The sequence below is a fragment of the Symphalangus syndactylus genome, chromosome 9 (genome assembly GCF_028878055.3).
Source record: "Symphalangus syndactylus isolate Jambi chromosome 9, NHGRI_mSymSyn1-v2.1_pri, whole genome shotgun sequence".
In the NCBI taxonomy this organism is placed as follows: Eukaryota; Metazoa; Chordata; class Mammalia; order Primates; family Hylobatidae; genus Symphalangus; species Symphalangus syndactylus.
In genome coordinates, this window is record NC_072431.2 from 127,412,295 (window position 1) to 127,435,319 (window position 23,025).

Genomic DNA, 23,025 nt, shown 5'->3' on the forward strand with positions numbered 1-23,025 from the left:
TTATATTCTGCTTCCCAAAGGAGAAAGACATCTAATACAAATTTAAACAGGAAGCATGAGGTAGAAGTCCTAAACAGCATTATTTAAAGTTAAATTTAGTAAACTGTCACCTTCTAACCAAGACAAACTTAAAACTTTTGAACGGCAGACAACAACAGAATTATAACATTAGCATCCCCAATATTCACCATAGAATAAAATTACCAGACATGTGCAGAAGCTAGAAATTTGCCCATGCCCATTCTATGCGTTACTTTGGTTCCACATTTGTATTCCAGAAATACTATCAATAATTCAATATTTTGTCATTGTATCATGAAAAAGTTATTTACGTTTTTTAAAAAAGAAGCAAACAAATAATAAAATGTATTTTATAATTACTTGCATATTTAACTTTATGGATGGCCTTCATTTTTTTGAAAGTGAAACTAAAGATTAGGTTATTTCTTGTAACTTAGTTTACCATGAAGAAAATCTTAAGATACATAAACAAAATAAAGTAAGGTTTTTTTTCAAATTTTTGTCACTCTTAGACACAGTAGATAAGAAGATGATCCGTAGCCACTGGGAGAACAAGGGTTTCCCGGCCAATTTCTGTGGGCATTTGGAGGAGCAATTGCTGAGTTAATGATGTGCCATCCCAAGAAACCTATGGCTATTCAAAATCACAGTGTTCATCCCATCTGTAAACATTTTCTAGCAATATAACAAGATCCTAGATCAAAGTCAGTGTCCTCTCGTTTCAGGCTGCTTCAGGGGATTTCTTTTATGAAAAGACTGGCCACAATTGTAGCAATTTTTAAAGTGACTCAATTATCTAAACACAAATAATACTCATATTTTCAAATTAAATTACTATAATGTAATTATATTCATAATTTAAGCATGATAACATTTGTGCTTAATTTTTAACTACTGCATATTGGTTTCATTATGTTTTTTAAGATACTGTAGCCAATGATTTGAACTTTTATATTCATCAATCCAATGTCCATAGTTAGAAAATAATAAGTTAATATGAGCTTTGGGTATGATATTCTAATGAAAATGTAGAACAATATTTTGAAAGATATTCATCTGTTAATTTTTTGATTGTCTAACTTTTACTATACGTTATAGTTTTTCTATTTTTCAACATTTGATATTTCTTTGTCATCTCATAGTTCTGCCCTTTTTTTTCAATTTGTTAGCAAGTTTTTTGAAACTATATGATTAGATTAGAATCAGTCCCTCAATCTGAAACTCTTCATCTTTAATCATAGAGCTTAACCCTATCAGAGACAAAAAACAAGTAGGAACAACCATTTTATCCAGTCTATTAAAATACGGAAAGCACCTCATATCTGAAGACCAGAGTCTCTCAGTAAGGTGTTGCACCTTAAACATTTATAGGGAGCTGTAGAGAAGTTATAGGTAGAATTCTTTAATCTATTTTTGTAATTAAGGGAATCTCAGTCAATCAGCCAGCCAAAAATGCCAACCTTTCATTTAGCTACTTCTGGGGGAACAAACACTGTATGCAATTATTTATGAGTTAAAAAATGAGAATTTGGATCAGCTGTGCCTGGCCTTGTCATAGATACAGAAAGAGGATCATCTGGGAGTCTGATCTAAGTCATATGGGTGTTCTTTTCAGTACCTGTCTCCTGGAAAAGAAAAGAGTGGAGGAATTTCTTAACTATTGCTGCTTTCTTGGCGGACAGGGCTCAGGTAAAATTAAACATTGTCAGTGTCCTCTGTTGTTCAAGTTGAATGAATGTCAGTTCAGAGGCAATCATTAATATTTTAAGTGGGGTGAGTCAGGGTTTAAGAAGCAGTCTGGCTGGACGCAGTGGCTCACACCTACAATCCTAGCACTTTGGGAGACTAAGGTGGGCAGATCGCTTGACTTCGGGAGTTCAGGACCAGCCTGGGAAACACGAAGAAACCCCATTTCTACAATAAATTAAAGAAAAATTAGCCAGGCATAGTTGTGTGTGCCTTTAGTTTCAGGTAATTGAGGGGCTGAGGCAAGAGGATTGCTTGAGCCCAGAAGGTTGAAGCTGCAGTGAGCTAAGTTTGGGCCACTGCACACTAGCCTGGGTCTCAAAGTGAGACTTTGTCAAAAAAAGAAAAAAAAAGAGAGAGAGAGAGAAGAAGAAGGAGAAGAAGAAGAAGGAGAAGAAGAAGAAGAAGAAGAAGAAGAAGAAGAAGGAGGAGGAGGAGGAGGAGGAGGAGGAGGAGGAGGAGGAGGAGGAGGAGGAGGAAAGAAGAAGAAGAAAGAAGAAGAAGAAGAGGAAGAAGAAGAAGAAGAAGAAGAAGAAGAAGAAGAAGAAGAAGAAGAAGAAGAAGAAGAAGAAGAAGAAGAAGAAGAAAAAGTCGTCTTCTGAAGACTCTTATTGATGTTGTTCCCGCAAAATAATCAGCTGAACTATCTATTGAAGGCTAGCCATAAAATTCAGTGGTTTAAGGATCTTTCAGACCAAGCATTTTAAAAGAGGGATACATACAATTTTAAAAAGCAACATTAAAATAAACGGCTATATTCAAGTAAAGAGCTAAGAGTTAAACCCTGAAGATATCCAGCTCAGCAGATTCCAAGAGGTCAGGGATAAAACGTATTTTTATTTTGTAGTACTGCTCATTGAGTTTCTTAAAGATAAGATGTTTATGCTTTTGATGATATTATCCACAGTCTTGATTGACACTCGTATAAGGACATTTACGATCTGAGGATTTTGCCATAATCTCTTAGTGTCCCAGCCAGTGACTCACTCAGGGAGAAATCTTGCCGTTGCGTGGTCTGCTAAGGTGATCAGTCCTTCACAGTATATATTACTGGAGAAATAAATGAAAGAAAACCAAAATATTTTCCCCTGACATGTTGAGGGTTGTTAAGGTAAAGACACTGGAAACTCAGGGGTCAGCCTCAGCCTCTTTTTGCCTAATGTCAGGAAACAAATACTTTCTTACTGGAGACAGCACTTGCTTATCAGCCTAGAGAAGGACCAGCCAGCATCAGTGCAATCTGGGAACAACTTTTAGTATCTTCTCATATTTTCCAACGTTTTAAAAGACTAGAACTGCTCTCTCCTTTGTCTTGTCACTATGTAGGATTTATGGCTCCTTGTTAAAGTACTATTTCAGCAAAGGCCCTAAGCCACTGCCTTGAGAGAGAAATACTTTTGAACAGAGGCCTGTCCTATGTGATGAGTACAGTATGCATTATAAACTAAAACTGCTTGTTTTCCTTTGCTAATATTTCTTTTGTTTTCGGGACTGTGCCTCAAAAGAACCTAAGAAGGGAAAGAAAAGAAATTTTGCTTTCTCCTTTGTAAAATAAAATAAAATTTCCTTTTAACCAAATTTCTTAAACAAATAAAGAAAACAAATCAGTGTTAATATTGAGTAAGCATTAAGACATACTGTGATACACATCACAGAAAACTTATTAAAGATATTCTAAAAAACATAAATAAATATCATCTTTTTATAAGCAACAAAGATGCAATGTATTATATATATGCTAATTCTCTTTATCCAAAAGAAATACAAAGTTTTTTCTATGTTTACAAATAGCAGGAAATTATAACTTGGAGCCAGCAGCATAAATACTTATGGATCTTTTAAAATATAGAAACACATCTCAAAACAATAGTGAACATATTTAAAAATTTAAATTTTCTAAAGAAAATGCTATAGTTGGGGAGTTCCCTTTTCCTTTTGGCATGAGGGAAAAATTACATTTAACCTTATAATATCAAGTCATCTGGCTTTAGTTTACAGTCTTCTTCAGATCCTGGGGGAAAAGGCCTGCTATAAGGCAAAGTAGAGTCCTCATAAGGATCTAGGTATCAGATTATAGATTTCAGTGTAGTCAAGTTAAGAAAAGAGAAAACCAGGAAATGTTAGTTTGGAAAGTGATACAAGATACTAAAGAAAACTGAAAAAACTTGAAAATTTGGTATGGGTTGAAAGACTGAATATACAAACAAACAATGGCCATGCCATATATAAATATAGAACTATTGTTATGGGATCTTTGGGATGTTGCTTTTCTGTCCAGAAACCTCTGTGGCTGCTGGCGCCTTTGCCCAAGTTGTTGTCCTGAATCCAGGAAGAATGAGGAAGAATGAGGTACACAGACAAGTGGAGTGTGAGCAAGATTAAGAGCTTTATTGAGTGTTACAACAGCTTAGGCGAGACCCACAGTGGGTAGCTCCTCTCTGTAGGCAGGTTGTCCCATCGAGTGTTCAGCTCTCAGCGGACAAGGGGCAATGGAGAGTTAGAGGGTAGCTCCTCTGTGCAGCTGGTCATCTCTCCACTCTCTCCTCTGCTCTGGCTGAGCCTGGGGCCTGACGGGTGGGATTCTCTTGCCTAAAGGTGGGGCATCACTGGGGACCCATCCCTTCCACCCAGGAATCTGGCTGCCTCCTACTGCCATTCATGGTGCCAGGCTTGGCTTGACTTTGCTTCGAAATTGGAGCAGGCGCCAACAGCCAGGAAAGGCCAGACAGTGGGAGCAGGCACTTCTGAACCTGCAAAGGCAGGGGTGGGGGCCTTCCCGGGCCCCCAGATAGTGCAGGGATGCCTGAGCCCACAGCCATGGTTTGGACAGCTGCAGCTGTGTCCAGTGGGGCAGGGCTCCTGTATGATCTGTGGATTGGGAGGACCAGGTCTGCAGCCATGGTTTGGGCAGCTGCAGTGCATCTGGGGAGCTCCCACCCCAATTCAGAAGGAGTGCGGCTCCCACTTGTCCCCAGCTCCCACAGGCTACATAGAGCATGCATCCCCAGCTGCTCATCACTGCTGCAACTGGTTTAATGGCAGTGGCAGGCTGTCTGGAGCAGCTGCTGCCATCGATATGACCCACAATCTGTGGCAAACAGAATCTCTGCAGTAACCAGCCCAGAAAACCAGCCTACTATCGATAAATCAGACTTATGGAAATCAGACTAGTATCTCTAACAATCATTCCAGAAATCCAAACCAATAACTTTCTTAAAACCTGGTCCAAAGAAAGAGAAGGACTTGATTAATAATTTTAAGTTTCCCCAATTTTCTGTTCTTGCTTTTAATTTAAGACCAACCAGAGAAAGCAAATGTGCACTCCTCATGAATGATATACGATGTCCCTCTAGTTAGCCCCCACTACATTTTCCCTATGTTATCAGCCTACGATCAGGATATACCATAAGCTTTTCTTTCTTTCATTATAAAGCTTCCCTATTCATTTGCCTGCCTTTGAGTCTCTGGCAAATGCAAATAACAGTCTTTATCCTTTATTATAGTAAACTCTGATATAACAAGTTCTAAATAAATAGCCTTTGTTCTCATTGTGGTGATCTTTATTTCCACAATGTTTACATTTTTTGCAATATGACAGGATCTAGTTCAATTTGTAGGTAGGTAACAAAACTTGACCTTCAGAGTGGGAGAGGAAGTTAATTAAATCTACCAAAATTAGTGGAAGAAAAGAAACAATAAAAATTAGACCAGAAATAAACAAAATTGAGACTAAGAAATCAATGCAAACATCAACAAAGTTTGTTTTTTTGAAAACATAAACAAAATTGACAATCCTTTAGCTAGATTAACTAAGAAAAAAAAACTCAAGTAAATAAAACCAAAAATAAAATAGGAGACATTACAACTGATATTACAGTAATACAAAAGATCATTAGAGACTACTATGAACAACTATGTGTCAACAAATTATAAACCTTGTGAAATTAAATAAATTCCTGGACATATACAACCTACTGAAATTGAATTAAGAAGAAACAGAAAGCAGACAAATTATGAGTAATAAGATTAAATCTGTAATGTAGCTTTTTTTTTAATTAAAGGGAAACAAGCTTTCTTTGTAGTTAAGCTTTTTATTATTTATTTTCTTTGTAGGAACAATGAAATTAAACTATAAACAGAAAACCTATATGTAAAATATGCTTAATTTTTATAATATATTAAAATACTGGATTGGTGAAAATAAACAGATAACAAAAAATACACTTTATGTATATGTTTGCAATCAAACCCCACAGTATATCTGTCTTTATAATTTATTATTGGTGAAAAACAAATAGAAACAGAAAAGATATGCACAATTATGCCACTGCTAATGATACCAGATTATATTTGCTAAAGTTTTTCTTAATAAAATGGGAACAACACATTGCTAGGTACGTAGAAACAATTTTTCTCTAAAGAATAACTGAACAGTTAAGAGAAGCAAGTAATTCCTAATGGGCTACTAATGTAATAGATAATATTATGCTGTGTAACAGAATATTATGGTATTTTGTATTTTTCAAGTCTGTAAGTCTATCCATAAAGTCTGTTAAGTACAACAAAAACAAAACAAACAAACAAACAAACAGAAAAACTCCAAACATTAAGATGTATTGACAATCTTGTTCCTATCTATGGCAGAATATCATTAATTCTTTTTTTTTTACGTTTATTTACTTTTTAAATTAGGAACACTTCTTAGGTTTTTTTTGGCATTTTGCATTTTTACATGCAGTGTCTGTATTAGCCCATTCTCACACTTCTATAAAGAACTGCCTGAGACTGGGAAATTTATAAAGAAAAAAGGTTTAATTAACTCACAATTCCACAGGCTGTACAGGAGGTATGGCTGGGGAGGCCTCGGGAAACCTATAATCATGGTGGAAGTGTGAAAGGGAAGTAAGCACATCTTCTCATGGTGGCAGGAGAGAAAGAGTGAAGGGGGAAGTGCTACACACTTTTAAACAACCAGATCTCAAGAGAACTCACTATCATGAGAATAGCAAGGGCAAAACTGCCACTATGATCTAATCACCTCCTACCAAGTCCCTCCCCAAATGTTGAGGATTACAATTCAACATGAGATTTGGGTGGGGACACAGAGCCAAACCATATCGGTGTCTACTGGCTCCTTCTGAGAGTATCTGTGAAAGTTCAGTACATTTTGCAGTGAACAAGGAATAAATGGATAGTGTAGGTGCCAAAGTCCAAAAGGGCAAACATTGCTCAAGTTTATTCATTCTGGAAATGAAGATTTTTCTTTTTCTATGGACATGAAGTAACCAGTGGCTGAAGAGAATAAGTCTTTTCTTTCTGACTGGAAGATCATAGTAGTTCTCTATTTCAGAAGCCGATACATACACATCTAGAGTAATCAAAGATGACACTAATATAATGTATGGGAAGGCATAATATAAAAGGCCTCCACCAACCATCTGAAGCATGGTTAATATTAGGAAAAAGTAAAGTGCAGCATAAATACTTTTAAATCAGACTTCCCTAACTCAACATGCAATCTTCTTCAACAGAAAGTTGGGAGCAGCATCATTAATACCAAGCAGAATGCATAATAGATAAATACAATGATATGTAGTGGGTAGACAGCTTCCTGAGTACTGCCACTATGGTAACACAATCTGGACTTGGGTTGCAAAGCATCGTGTACCAATCTGAAAGTGTCAATACTCGACATGAACGAACAGATATAAAGAACACCAACTGCATCACTCACAAGTAAGGTGACAACAGCTGCTATACTGGATTCAGATAATCTAATGACGTGTTGAAAAACTGCACTAGAACTTTTTTTCCCCATTTACCACTCAATAAAGAACCAACGTAAAACAAGAGGAAGAGTAGCAATAAATTCAACGTAGAGATAATTGTGAAGTTCTGGAGACACCACGCAAAGCTGACAATATTTCTGCGCATTTGTTCTCTGTCCCCCTTTGGCACAAGTCACATTCTCTAGATATTTCAGTTGATCCATTTTTAAATAAGATCTTCCCATGAAAAAGTCCAAGACATGCTATTGGCCACCTGTAGGTTTCCCCCAAGAAGCTCTGGGATCAGCACAACTGGCCACAGCACCCGGACATCCAGGCTATCTGAATATCAGCTTCTAATTAAGCCTACTTTTTAGATTAGATCTTAATTAGATCTACTTCTAATTAAGCAGATCAAAGAACTGCTTTTAAAAAATCCTTTTAAATATACAAGTAGCAAGCTTTCCATCTTGGGAGCAGTCGGCCTTTCACTGAAGCCCAGAGAATGGCTGCTGCAGAACTGTGCCTCCCCTTGTCACCTGTGAGGGGCCCTCCTCCTCCTCTCACAGGGTCAATTTCCAGTGATGGAGCGAGGCTGTTTCTCTGGCCCAGTGGAAGAAACAAGACAAACTGAAAACTATCACACTGTAGATATATACCAAAGTTTTAAATCAAAGGTATGCTTAAACAGATGACGGAAAACAAAAACAATCACACATGAAACTAAAACCAAGAAGCCCTTTATGGATTTAAACAATGCCTCCAAAGAGGGAGCAAAAGCTGCAAAACTCTAAAGATCCAGACCACTCCCAAAGACAGCTCATAAATTAGGAAGTTTCACTGGTTGCAAACGAAATACAACCCATATTTCTTTCTTTCCTTTTTATATTTTTAAGTTCAGGGGTACAAGTGCACGTTTGTTACATAGGTTAACTGTGTCATGGAGATTTGTTGTACAGATTATTTCATCACCCAGGTGTTAAGCCTAGTACCTATTACTTATTTTTACTGATACTCTTCCTTTTCCCACCCTCCACCCTCCAAAAGGCCCCAGTGTGTGTTGTTCCCCACAGTGTTCACGTGTTCGCATCTGCCATTGTTTCCTAAGGTGTCAGCTTCTCAGCTGACCACCTGCGCACAAAGGCCTACTACAACTTGAGTGCCCCACAGTGGAAGATTTAAACAATAGTTAGTAAAACACAAAATAAAATCTACAAGGATAGAAAGGATTACAAAACAAATGGGTACCACGATTTTTTAATGAATATTTATTTTCTTAAAAACATTTTGAGTGAGAAGATTTACATTTTCAAGGGACTAGTTCTCAGACTGGAAATCAAACCCTGGCCACATCAGTGAAAGTGTGGAATCTTGGCCATCTTAGCCACTAGACTACAGGCTGGAGTGTCTTCTTTGTAAATACCAAAGAGGATCCAAAGCAGGCAGGATTTTAATTAATTCTGTTTTAAATCTGAGTTCTGGGTATTTTTCTTCATTTAGTTTTAGTTTTGGTTTTGGTTTGCCAAGGGAATTTCTAAGGCTATATCTCTTTTGTCTCTTTTCATAGGTCCAATAAGATAGTTGTTTAAGCTGAGAGTGCTCCAAGTATTTTTTTTTCTTTTAAATACAGCCAATTTGTTTATTCCACAGGAAACTCAAAAATAAGTGTTTTTTTTTTCTTTTTTCATAGAAAGCCACAGAGGTGGTATTCATTCCAGGCTTAGAATACCATGGATTTAAGTGTCATTTATAAAGTGGGTACAGAATATGCAGTCCCTTCTGATCCCCCCAAAAATTTACTCCGAGAAATAGGTTGAGATAGCAAAAGACTCTTGTTGCCACAGATAGTTAAGGATGGTGTTTGCATGTACAGTGCCTCCAGTATCCCACAAGTTTGTGAGGGACCACTAGTCAGCCCTGTTAATCTGTGACAGCAGGTAGTCCCTCCTGGAATTAAACTTTCCAAGAACTAACCAGGCAACAAGGTTTGAGACAAGTAAAGCCCCTTATGCCCGGGAGTTATTAAGAGAAACTCCCCTGAGAGTTTGATTGATTCAAAGTGAGAGTGGGCTGCTTAATATCTTAATATCTTAAGAATACCCAGTGTTCTTAGCCCTTTCAGACTGACCACCTAGTAAATAATTACTAGGGAGAATACATGGACTCAGGAGACAGAAGTGTACGTGCAAAGGATTGTCTTTGGAACTTGAATGAGCCCCAAGAGGCAGGCATTATCTTGTGTAAACATCCATCCAGGTGTGTTCGCATTCCTCAGTGGATGGAGATAAGAACATTTTAGAGTCCCTTCCTGCTCTTGGAGTGGGAGAATAAGAGTAGATTAGAGGGACCTTGATGCTGAGGCAGCTTCTAAGGCTTCTCAGCATGTCAAAGTGCCAGTCTTTTGGATATCATCTTTTGAATCTCAACGTAAGTTTTTATAAAGACAATGCTCTAAGAATATAGAAACCAGGAGCCTAGAGTCAGGAAAACATCAGTCTACAGTTGAGTCAAGCGGAAAGAAATGTTAAGGCCAAATTGGTCATTCCATACAAGTGTCTGGGCAGTGTGATAAAATGAGTATCATTCTCAAATAAAATATTCCAGTAAATACCTGGGTTGCATAATCAATTTTTCTAATTATATATTGTTAATAAGAAGAGTAGATGCTTATTGATCCTATGAAAATAATTATATTGCCATGAAAATGAGAATACCTGATAAGTTTCTGAATTCCAGAGGGGTCAGGAAGGAAGGAAAAAATGAATGTTTCATTTCTCTATAAAAGCACAGTTTAATAACTTGGTATGAATTATAGGTCAATTAAGAGAAAATACAAAGGGATTATTAATATCCAGAAAATAGAATATTAACATATTAGCAATATCCCATGCAGAGCCCATAATTATTCTTCATTCATTCATTCATTCATTCATATGTAATTAATTTTTAATTTGCTTGATCTTAGATTAGCAGTTTTCTGAACACATCTGTTTCTTCACTGGAGCTGAAATCCTGATTCAATTCATTGGTATGATTTCAATGGTATTTTAAGCAATGCCATAAGAAGCATATACCTGACATGGAGTCCTGGATCTCTAAGACAGATTTGCAAGGACTTCCAAGGAGGGATCAGAGTAAAATAAAACAACTTGTAGATGAAAGCATCTGTGGTCAAGTTATTACTAATAATTTTTAGAAGTGCAAGATCTGATGTGAGTTAATTACACAAAAAATTCCACTAATAAGGATATATGGTTGTTTCTAGGGCATGGAAAACAAAATAGTCAATGCAAAAAAATTTTAGACAAAACATCTGCAAACATATTGAAAAAGCCTATTTTCAAAGAAGGAATACAAATCTAATATATGAAAATGGATGGCCGTATCTTTATAGAGAAAACAATACTCAGATATAACATCAAATTTCCCTAAATTTAATGTACCATGAATATACCAAACGTGGTATATCAAGATTATAAAGATTACATCAAGATTATAAATTAGAATATATCAAGATTATATCCAGTTTAGAATATATCAAGTTAGAATATATCAAGATTATAAAGTAAAACAGATTCTGTAAGCCTGGAGTAAGTCCTAAACATATGAATTAAACTTCATAGGTTAAATGATATGAGTCCTCAACTGAACCACTGCCCTAGAACTTATTGGATTTTGAATTCTTTAATTTGTTAAAGAAATAAAATTACAATCAGGTTAATATTTTTTCTAAAATTGACTGAAATTATGACTGAAAAATACCATATTGTTTTTGTCTAAAATCAGGCAAAGCAGTACTGGGACTCTCATAAATAGAAAAAAATATATGGACAGTAAGGATATTGATGATTCCCTGGGAATTTACCACACAGCCTGTAGTTTCTGGAATTTTTATAACAATAATATTTTACCCATATTGATTTAACCTGGGGAAGGCTAAGCATCTCTTCTGATTCTACAAAGCTTCCTATGTAATTCAAAACGTGAAATAAACATAACTATTTTTAGCATTTCTCCTTTTATAAAGTGATAAAGTAAATTTTTTGTGATTTTCCATGCACACCGTGAAATCCTAAAGACAGTTTTAGATGCAAAACATATCATTTAGAATTTGATTTGGGGACAGCAAAATGTTAGAAATTATCATCAAATTTGATCAAAAGTAGAAAGACTTTGTTCTTTTAACTAATGAAGGACATGGTAAAGTCAACACATAACACAGTTAACTATTCTGATAAGACACAGTATCTTTGTATTTTCGTCAGATTACTCAGAAGGTAAAGAAAAACCTTTTCTAAACTCTTAAGACCAATAATACATGTAAATTTTGTCAGTTTTACAGAAAGAAAATCAAATCTAATTTTGTGTAAGTATTATTTTAATAGAAAAGCTCTTCTTAAACAACCTTAAATAAATCCATCAAGCCTGACATATGAAATTCTTTTTCCATGAACCTTCTACAACTTTCTATATCCATTTAGGTTTTTTCACACACTCTCCTCTCTCTTATTCTGGACAAACCAGTCATTTTACATGAGAACAAAGTTGTCTTATTTTTCCATACATTGCATATAAAATTGTTCCTCTTGGCCACAATTTCTCCTAATGAAGTCTCTCTTACCTACATTGTTTATAATTTTTTACCACAGTAGCTTCTACTTCCCAGAAAATCTATGAGGTGGATAAGTTATGAACTATCTTTTATATACCAGCATTTTGTAACAGACTAGCAGAGCTACTCTTACAACTTACATATTACAACTTTTTATAGCCATACACTTCCTTCAGATATGTATACAGTCTCTCTGTACCATAAAAATAAGAGAAAAAAGTATATAAGCTCATAATTATGCTTCAGTATCTTTTTTATTAGAAATAATCTAGATATTTAATGACTTCCCATTGTGTAACTTAATTTAACATAAGTCTAAGGTTTTAAGTTACTAACTGTCTTGGAAAATATCTTCAAACCAATTGTCGTGCTACAAAACAGAATAACTGTTGAATTTAAGTTTGTCAGAATAATGACTCAATTTGATTAAACAGTTCGTAATCATCTTGGACATCTATTATATGTAATGTAAGCTTATTTGATGAGTAAACCTGTACAAGTTTAGGGTGAACATACCCAAGTAGAATAAAAACATGTTAACCCAAATAACTCAGAAGACATCCACTGTTTTTGATAAAAGAGCAATATTAAATGAGTCTTGCTGCCAAAGACTTAGCTAAATTATGTGAACTTGAATTCTTGAAACATTTGAGTTAGAAACATTTGAGTTTATAGTAACGACTAAACATAGAGTTTAGTAGTTTCTATAAGAATACTTTTTTCCACACTGAAAGTATTAGAAATTCAATTTCGTTAATTTCTGAGAATCTTAAGAATATTCAGTTTATATAAGTACTTATTTATCTGTAAGTACTCCTTATAGATAATAGATCTCCTTTTAGGGATTTATAATATAATTTGGTAATACCATTTGAAGGTAGGATAATATTACACATATATAATCTACATACATTCATGCATACTATAGAGATAAAAGTTACTCCATTCTGGATGCTAATTCACCATGTAGACTTCTGAGTAACCCCAGTTCCATGAGCGCCTCCTTATTCCTACTTTATTTACTGTCCTTAGTATAAGAATTGTACTCACTATAAATCTTGCCTTTAAATCAATAAAACCTTGCTGTTATTGCACAAATTATAGCATATGATGCACATAGCATTCTTGCCTGTTCTGGAGTTACCTTTAGTAGACTCTATAGAGCCTGTTTCCCTTTTCCACATGGTATATAAGCCCTGAGTTTGGAAAGTAATGCTGTGGAGATCTACCTGTCTTGCCACCCAAGACCATGCTTCCCTTTGTTAGTTCCTAAATAACTCATGCTTTACTGATAAACTGGATTTGTCTGCCTTGTTCTTTGATGTCTTGGTTTCTTCTGCATTTGGGGGCTGACTTGCATATATGTCCCTTTCACAGAACACATACACTCACATGTGAACATACAGAGATAGAAATAGAGAACTTATAGCATTCTAAAATTTTGGTTCACTCATTCATAAAAAAGAGCTCTTGTTCTTGCCCCACCTTTATATTTTTGGCAGGATTATGCTTCTGTTAAATGGGGTAAGTTGAGATTACCTGCTTAGAATGACTGCTGAACCATCTACACCAATATGTGTGAAGGAGACTTTTTTTCTGTGCCATAGTATATTACTATGGAGACTGAACTGCATTGAAGACGAAAGACAGGGGAGGAATCAGGCAGCTGTCTAGGTGTCTCCAAAGACTATCTGAATTAAAAAAAAAAAAAATTCAGCCTGTTTCCAATTAGTTTTTTCAGCCTCAGGTGCTAGCAATTGTTATTTCTTAAATTTAAGTGAGTTTCTGACTCTAAAGGAGATTGAAAAGGGGAAGAATACTTGGAAAGCAGCTATGTTAACACATCTGTCAGCCAAGGAGTTTCATTAGCTTTGAGGGATAATTACTAATTCCCGGAGTAAAGACCCTAATGGAGTAGGACTTTGGGTTTCTTTTTTATGGATATTCCTGCGGTTGTCCTGAACCCCCTTTGTTTCCACTAAAGTAGGGGTCCCCAAATCCCAGGCTGTGGTCTGGTACCAGTCCGTGGGCTGTTAGGAACCAGGCCACACAGCAGGAGGTGAACAGCAGGCTAGTGAGCATTACCGCCTGAGCTCCACCTCCTGCCAGATCAGCATTGGCATTAGATTCCCACAGGAGCACGAACCCTATTGTGAACTGTGCATGTGAGGGGTCTAGGTTGTGCACTCCTTTTGAGAAACTAATGCCTAATGATTTAAGGTGTAATAGTTTCATCCTGAAATCATGTCCCCTATGGAAAAATTGTCTTCGATGAAACCTGTCCCTGGTGTCAAAAACGTTGAGGACTGCTTCACTAAAGGGATGGGTAGAATGTGTTGACAAGAGCAAGCATTGCCTCATGGCTAATAAGAATCATTCAAGTGCAAAGGAGCATAGGTATAGAGTCAGGGAAGTTGAAGAAAACAAAGAATACTGATATTCCAATTGGAAATAATATATTTTCCTAGGTTTACTGGATTAGTGAAATTAAGCATAAAGCTATACAGGTTAATGAGAAGTCCTACTGAGACAAAAGATTGTTTAGATAAACTCAAGTAATTAGGTAGATGGAGTCCCACCACAGGTATGGTTTGCCTGCTCCAAGTAAGGGTGGGTGGAGAATAGGAGGAAAGTTTGCTTTTGTGTTCAGTGGGAAGATGAATGGGAATCTATTCATGGGATGATTTTTGCATCTCCTTTTGCACAAGGCTAATGGTTGTGAGAAGGAATATCACTGGAAAGATGAATTTTTGACCCTTGCTCCCTTTGGCATCTTAAGGCCAGGTTCTATGTTTCTTTATACTATCTGAGAGTGTCCCTACATAAAATTATTTTTTTAGGGAGCAGATTATTCTAGCACCTTTTCTTCTAATTGTTTGAATTATAAAGCCATGAGTTTGCAATGTGTTGATTTGGCTTTTTCTGCAATGGAGCCCTTAGGGTTTTGAGCTACTGTGTATTTCAGAGATAGTAGTCTTCCACTACTTTACATTACGTTTTTAAATAATATCTGTAATTTTTGTTGTAAGATCTTAAGAAACCTAACACCAATGGCAGAGGTGATTCAGCCCTCAAGAACAACTGAGTAGTTATTTCAAACATTTTTTTTTTTTTTTTCTTTCTGAGACAGACTCTTATTCTGTCTCCCAGGCTGGAGTGCAGTGGTGCGATCTCGGCTCACTGCAAGCTCCACCTCCCAGGTTTGTGCCATTCTCCTGCCTCAGCCTCCCGAGTAGCTGGGACTGCAGGCGCCCACCACCACACCCAGTCAATTTTTTGTATTTTTAGTAGAAATGGGGCTTCACCGTGTTAGCCAAGATGGTCTTGATCTCCTGACCTCGTGATCCACCCTCCTAGGCCTCCCAAAGTGCTGGGATTACAGGCGTGAGCCACCGTGCCCGGCCCTTTGAAACATATTCTAATCTATATATGTAATTAACGCTGGATTCATCTCTCCATCTTATGATATTTTGCATCTTTGTCTAGTAAGTTGTTCCTCCTTTGGCTTTAGCCTGCATGTAAGCCTCAGGACTGTTCTGACTTTTTTGATAGTCCATTTCCCAGGCCCCCAAGCAGCTGCACAAGTGGATAGAAATCAGTGGAGCCTGGGAGAACATGTGCTGATGACCAGACTGAATTGTTACTAAATTATTCCCTGTTGTTACAGGTGTCTTTAAAGTCTTTGACGGTACTATGTAAATGTAAGCAAGACAAAGGCTTAAAGTGTACTTGTTCATATGGGTATTCAGGTCATTGATCTTTCATTACAGGTAGGGAAAAGCCAGTAATATGGGTTGGAATGGAAAACTGGGAAGCAGGGGAATTTAATGGAACCAGCGCAGGGTAAAGAGGAGGAGTAAGGTCCAAAAGTGAACAAAGAAAGACACAGAATAAGGAGGAATAGTTGGTAAGAAAAATGGCAGTGATGGTATTCAAGGATGGTTTCGAGTGAGGAAATTGTGTGAGTTTGCTGAAGATAAAGAAAGAGCAGGAAGAGTTAACTGATGGCGAGAGACACAATCCTTAGTAAAACTATGCCAAATGGAGATAATGAACTGAACTGTTGCTATAATGGCAAAACACATAATTCACAGGGATTTTGAAGGGGGTCAAGGTGTGCACTGGAGTTTCCTCTAGTAACAAGGTTAAACAAAAGCTGGCAACCAAACCAAAAGAGCAGTAAAACAAAGAATTACCATCTAATCTTTACCATGTTGTCATGAACAATGTCCGGAGCACAGGACTCAGGCACTGGTTTCATTGTGGGATGCCCAAATTGTAGGGCACAACTGGCTGGAGAGGCCTCAGTGACTGAGGGGAGAATATGGGGGTCCAGAGGTGGGCTTCCAGTCCCATCTGGGTTACGGCACAACACAAAGACAAAAAACAAACAACTAAGGGGACTTGATCTTATTCAGGCTGCTGCAACAGGAATAGAACCCCAGATCCAAAGATCAGAGTGTCTCACAGGTTGGTTTTGCCTTAGACTTTATAGAGAGGAACAGAGAAGTTATAGGTGGTGTGCTTTTACAGGTGACAGGTGGTTTTTAACCAACCAGTACATGTTTATATCTATGTCTAGATAGTTTTGAGGATAAATAGTTCAGCTAATCATTTATGAGATAAACACTGGGAATTTAAAGGGTCTATATCTGGCCTTGTCATGGACTACAAGGGGGTCATACTGTTATCTAAATTGTATGGGGGAAAGATACCTTAGACTGTTATCTAAGTTATGTGGAGAAAGGCGGTTCTTTGCTATAAATCATTTTCATAAAATGATCAGGGATTACTTAACTGGTGCTATTTTCCAGGAGCACAAGACTGGGGAAACTTCCAACATTGTCAATCCTTTTATATTTATTGTTTAATATTCACAAGTGGTTTGTCAATCATTTTTCTCATCTTACACTATTTTTCCCACTTTCTTCTCTTTTGACTTTCTTCAGAGAAACTATGTTTTGTTTTCTGGTGTTTCATGTAGGTTATGTGGAAGTTATAAATGTTGTGTAACCTAGCCATAGCTGTCTTTCAGTATATGAAATACAAACTTATATCTATGTATCACTAATGATTAAAGACAATGTAAAGTTATTCTTTTCAAAATAATGTACTTAGCCTAATTTCTTCTGCTAATACCTTCCTTATTTCTAAGTCTAAGTTAACACAGGTCTAGTCAATTATAGACCTAGATTATGAGAATTTTATTAATTTGAATTCTAGAATTTTATATACCCTATGAAATCTTTAAAATTATTTTTCCATTCAGTTTATAATCAATAAGTAAATATTATTTTGCATATAACTATACAGTAATTTTAATATGCACTTTTAGTACTCATTGTCCATCATTTTATACCATTTACTTCTTTTACCTCCCCCACCCAATGCCAGACCATTCACTGCTACATTAATAGTCCTGATGTGTTCTGCATTCTAGTGAATGACAGAAAAAAAGTGATCAGTATGGCTAGAGAACTTTAGGAAAATTCATTGTTCTTACGGTGTCTGGCAATGACATAGGATCATTCCAGTTCTCACACTCAATAGCAAGAAGCAAAATTGCACAACGCATGTGTATATATTTTCACCTTATACTGCATATAGATTGCTCAGTCTTCCCCACTGTCAGCCTGCTCTCTCCAACTACCAGCCTTCACCAAACAACATACATCTCATTCCAGACATGATTAACATCATCAGGAAGGACTAATGGAGAGCACCTACAGTTTCAAAAACTTTCAAATCCAAGTCAAAAATAATTGTTTTCATGGAGGGCAGTTTTTAGAGGTCTGGTCCATTGATTTCCTGGCACTTGATGCCCATCAAACAAACAGTGTTTCAAAGCCCCTATATGAATTCAAGGATCCTGATGATTTGAAACCATAGTTAATATATGATGCATACAAAGAAGAATTTCTTATAAACATTCAAAGTAAAAATGGGAATTCACATGGTTGAGAGCCTAGTTTAGTACTCAGGTAAGGAAATTCAATGCCTTACTAAATATCTATCTATCTATCTATCTATCTATCTATCTATCTATCTATCTATCACTTATTTTGAGCTTGTTGTCAAACTACCATCATAGAGCAGGAGAAAACCATGGAAAGACTAATCTGGGAGAACCAGGAAAAGGTCTAAGAGCCGAAGCAGGTTGACTTCATGTCACTGCCCTTTAAACATGGATAGATAGTTCACATTAATTCATGTTCTCAATCCATTGTTTTACGCCTATTCTGTCACAACAGCTTTCCCACTGGAATACTTTATTTTGTTTGACATTTTGTCAGTTACATTAGCTCTTGCAATAATCTTACAAAGGGGAGAGTATTTCCAGAGTCCTTGTGCAATTGAGCATTTTTCTCTGAGTTTTTTACATATGAATGACAACTTGTTCAGGCAGGGACCTCTTAGATCCTAAACTTTGCCCCTCAAAATTCCAGTGTCTTCTTTGTGTTTCATGTCAAGAAATAGACTTCTGAAACCGGTCTTTTTTTTTTTCTTTGTAGCTAACCTATTTTTTTTTTTTTCTTTATAAATGCCTTCAGGATTTTTTTTTCTACTTGTTGAAATTCAAACATTTTTCAGCCCTAGGATATATCTAGAGAGAACTGCTTTTTATTTTTTTTTCCACTGGAATGCACAAAACCCTTTCAAATGTTAGACTCAGATTTTTCTTCATTTCCATAATGAAGTAAAGTGAAGTAGATATAAAGTTCATCACCCCCAAGAGAGGTTTTCTCTCTTCTGTGTTTCTTCCTCCCTTCCTCCTTTCCCACCTTCCTGTCAATTCTCATTGTATCTCTTTTTTTAATTCAAGGTGCTCTTTCTTTGTAGCTCCCTAATGGTATTAATAGAGTTTTTTCTAAAGATATGTACATCTTCAAAATCATCAAGGCATCATCCCCTTTTCCATAGCTTCCATTAATAGGCTTGTTGTTGCTTCTGTTTTTATGTTTGAGTTCAGAAGATCTGTCCAGTTCAAAACTAGTTCATATACATAATTATCACCATCCATGTGGGCGCTAGTAACTCTCCTTCCAGATTTCAATAAGAGGGTCAGGTTGATATATAAAATACTTACTCGTCGGTCAATTTGCAAATTATGTTCAAAGTTCTTTGATGATGTCTTATGGGCTTGAAATTAGGTCTTATCTTCTCCTATCCCTTTGGATTTTTTGATTGAAATATAGAGTCAGGTGCAGTTTGAAGTTCTCCTTTTAACACTATAGTTCATGAACACCCCCACTCTTAGCATGGTAAGCCTTGTCTTGGCACTTTTCTCAGTGCTTTCCTAAGATATGTAAGCACTCCAGGGAGTGAGGAAGCACTGCACATGCCTATTCCCTGCAGTGACACAGGCTGGCAGAGTCTCCCAATGCAAGTGAGAAAGAGCTGTTGACAAAGGCTGGGGACAGAATTTTTCACTCTGCCTGGATAAAATTGTAACTTCTCTGCACTTGAGGGAAAGCTGCTTTTTTTTCCCTCATCATTCTTCCATCTAGTTCTCAGTTTGGCAAAGTCAGATGGGTTGTTACAGTCTTTTCTTCTTTTTTCTTTTTTTGGCAACTGTTCTGGTTTGTTAAGACTGTAGTTGAATGTAGTATGTTAAGGGCACATAATCCTTTCTGTTTTGTTTTTGGTTACCTATTCTCCCTCATATGACTGCAGTTGCATATGACATGTGGTTCATAGATGTACTTTTAATACTTTTAAATCCATCTCCACTAACAACGGCATTTATTTAAAATCCGATGGAAAATTTACCTATGTTCTTTTTTTTCTTTAATTAGTTACATCAGCACAAACCTTTCTTTTCTCCCCTTCCTCATCGTGTGCATGTGCGTGTGTGTATGTGTGTATGTGTAAGAGGAAACTTGGTAAGAAGCATATCAAACCCCTATAGTCTGTCAGCTCATTAATCCAAAAGTTTGCCACCTTCAACATTCCAGACTAAGGCAACTTGCTATTCTGCAAGCAGATATTCCTAGGACTGCAATTAAATTTCCCCGGGGAGAATTTCTAGCATAGTCTCCCAGACCATAGTCACCGTAGAGACGGTCGAATATCCAACAATACCCATCCTCATATTTTACTTTCAGTAATCCAACATTCATTTCTTATTTCCTGATCAGGATTTGGCTGAGAATGTGGCTGTCCACCAGAGATTTTATTTCCCAAACTCCACTGCACCTTGCTGAGGAGATGTGAATAACTTAGGGCAAGAAGGGGTGTGAGTGAAAACGTTGGAGGTAACTTCCTAGTTTTATGGACATAAATGTTTTCTGTGGTATACCTTTTCCTACCCTATGTTATTGGAACCCAATCATGAGGGCTTCCAGCTTCAACCGCAAAGGTGTGTCTGATACCCTGGGCAATGGCAGGGGAGGAAGACAGAAGGGTATAGGCCCCTGCCACTGTAGCCTTCTCACCCATGGGCCCTTAATAAAAGAGAAATATTTTCCAATCTCATTTAAACCTCAGCATTCTGAAGTATTTTTATTGTAGCAGATTTTCCTGTACAGTAACTAATACAAAACACATTTAGAAAGTGTGGTTGCATTTTCCTCCCAAATATGAAGAAAAAATGGCCGTGAACAATTCGTAAACTTCTACATACTGCTTTGATAAGATCAGGCTCATGAGCACTGAAATGTTTTCACAATAAAGATAATGACTTATTGGAGTACTGTTGCTTTCCAGGCTTTTACATGTGGAGTGGTTAAAATGGATGTGTCTGTGGTCTTTTCGTGGGGGTGGGAAATGGAACCCTATCTGCTCTTATTTATTGAGATAAAATGATTGATGATAAATCACAAAAGGAAACCCACATTCTGCCAGAAGATCTCACAACAGCATGATATTATCTTTCAGGAAAACTATAAAGGGATTAAAAAAGCGAGACAGAGATAGTAGCCTTTTTTCAATGGCATCTTCCATTCCTTCACAGAGCTACCATCCCTAGAGGGATATTTTAAAAGCTGAATTCTTAGCCTTTTGTAATAACATAAGCACAACTTTTTAAGCCTGACCTGACATCCTGCAACTACTCTTTTTTTGTCCCCCTCCAGTGGAGATGTGAATCAGTGGCAGCTTCATAGCTCTTTATTGGATATCTTTTCAGCATGGACTACATCAGTTTCCTATGGAGCTTGACAAAGGAGAGATTTTGGCAATGAGAAAAGCCTCTGGCGTGTTAGAAACAGAAAGCAACGTATATGCTTCAGAAATAGCAAATGGCTTGCCTGCCAAACCAACCCTGTGGTGCACAGGGTTCTGTATTACAAGCCTGCCTGCCTCTAAACTCAAAGCAGAGGGGAAAGCAGTGGAGTTCTTCTGGCTTAGAGCTGTTTCTCTTAAATCTGTGCTGAAAGAAAAACCCATGACCTTCATTTCTTAGCAGAAACCTCATGCCTTGCTGATTCTTATTTTAATGCAGATTTCTATGTCCTTGTATATAAAAGCAATTCTTTGAAGGCTTTAAGAAACAAACAAGGAATTGCAGTGGAATGCACATATGAATTATTATTTATTTGGAATCATAAGCATGAATAGTATGCAGAAACAGAATTGACTTTTAAGAATAATAACTGAGAACTGTGTGGCATGTACTGTGCTAAGCATTTGACATGTCATTAATCTTAATAATTCCAGAGGATATACAATGTTATCTCCATTTTACAAATGAGAAAACTAAAAGTAACACTCCCAAGGGAATACAGCTAGTAAGTGGTAGATACGGGCTGCTAATTCAGGTTTACCTAGCTACCAAATCTGTTATTGCCACTGTATTTTGTTGTACAGACCTTAATTACTACAGAAAGCAACATAAACTATTTAGTGTCTATGTACTAATTACAGGTAAGTGTCACTAAAAAGAAGTAAGAGTTAACTTTATTTTTTATGAAAGAAATATGACCATGAGCTGTATAATTACAGACATTTTCTCTGAATTTTGGAGCCTTACCTAAATTTTGAACCGAAGTCCTCGGAAATCATGCCAACCTTAAAAGCTTGTGGCAGGCAATGAAACATTTATAAAATGTGACAATAAATACTATTCTTGGTAATAATATATAAGTCATTTTATATTTTACATTTGCTTTTTTCTTAAAATCCCCAGAATTCCAAAAGTCAAAAAGCACTATTATGTAAACACACACACACACACACACACACACACACACACACACAGAAATCTAAAATAACACCTTTCAAGGACGTTTGTTTTGGTTCTCAAAAGAAAAAAGAGTTCTATAGCTTAAGAACACAATGCTGACTGAACAAAAAACAAAACAAATCAAAACCAAGCAACAATAACAACAGAAAGATGAGGACCATTTGTTTTTGTAAAGAAAATGCAAGGGACAGAACCTTGGAAGCCTTTTGCATCACTTGTTGTTTCTCCTGATTTTCCTAGCAACAGAGTGAATACAGCTACAACTACCAAGCCAAAACTTGTGGTTTCTTTGAGTCAAAGCCCAGCTCTCAGCAAATTGATTTTCGTTTCAACTAATTGCCTGGCGTTGGAGGCACTAAAAGGTAAATCAAGACTTTTGTGTTCCAGATATTGAGTTTGGCTCTATACATGAAAATGATCTGTTTCATTCAACCTTTCTGGACATAATGGCTTCAGTATTCAAAATATGATATTTTTGCCATTTTTGGCACCCCTCCCAATCTGTTTGAAAGCCTTCTGGTATCTCCCACCAAATATTTCATTTTGCATCATAATCACCTAGTCTTTTTCCCTTGGTCATTGAATAATTTGAGGCAGGCCTCCTGGGAAGCTATGCCCGGGGTACTCACATTTCTCTCTCTCTCTCCTATTAAAACTTACCTCTTCTGAGTGATAAGCTATGTCAGTCCTTGCTC

General features: G+C 36.7%; 1 pseudogene; it reads right to left on the reverse strand.

Annotated features, from left to right (window-relative positions):
* Positions 1-4,943: 4,943 nt before the first annotated feature.
* On the reverse strand, positions 4,944-14,229 carry LOC129490780 (JNK1/MAPK8-associated membrane protein-like; annotated as a pseudogene).
* Positions 14,230-23,025: the final 8,796 nt, after the last annotated feature.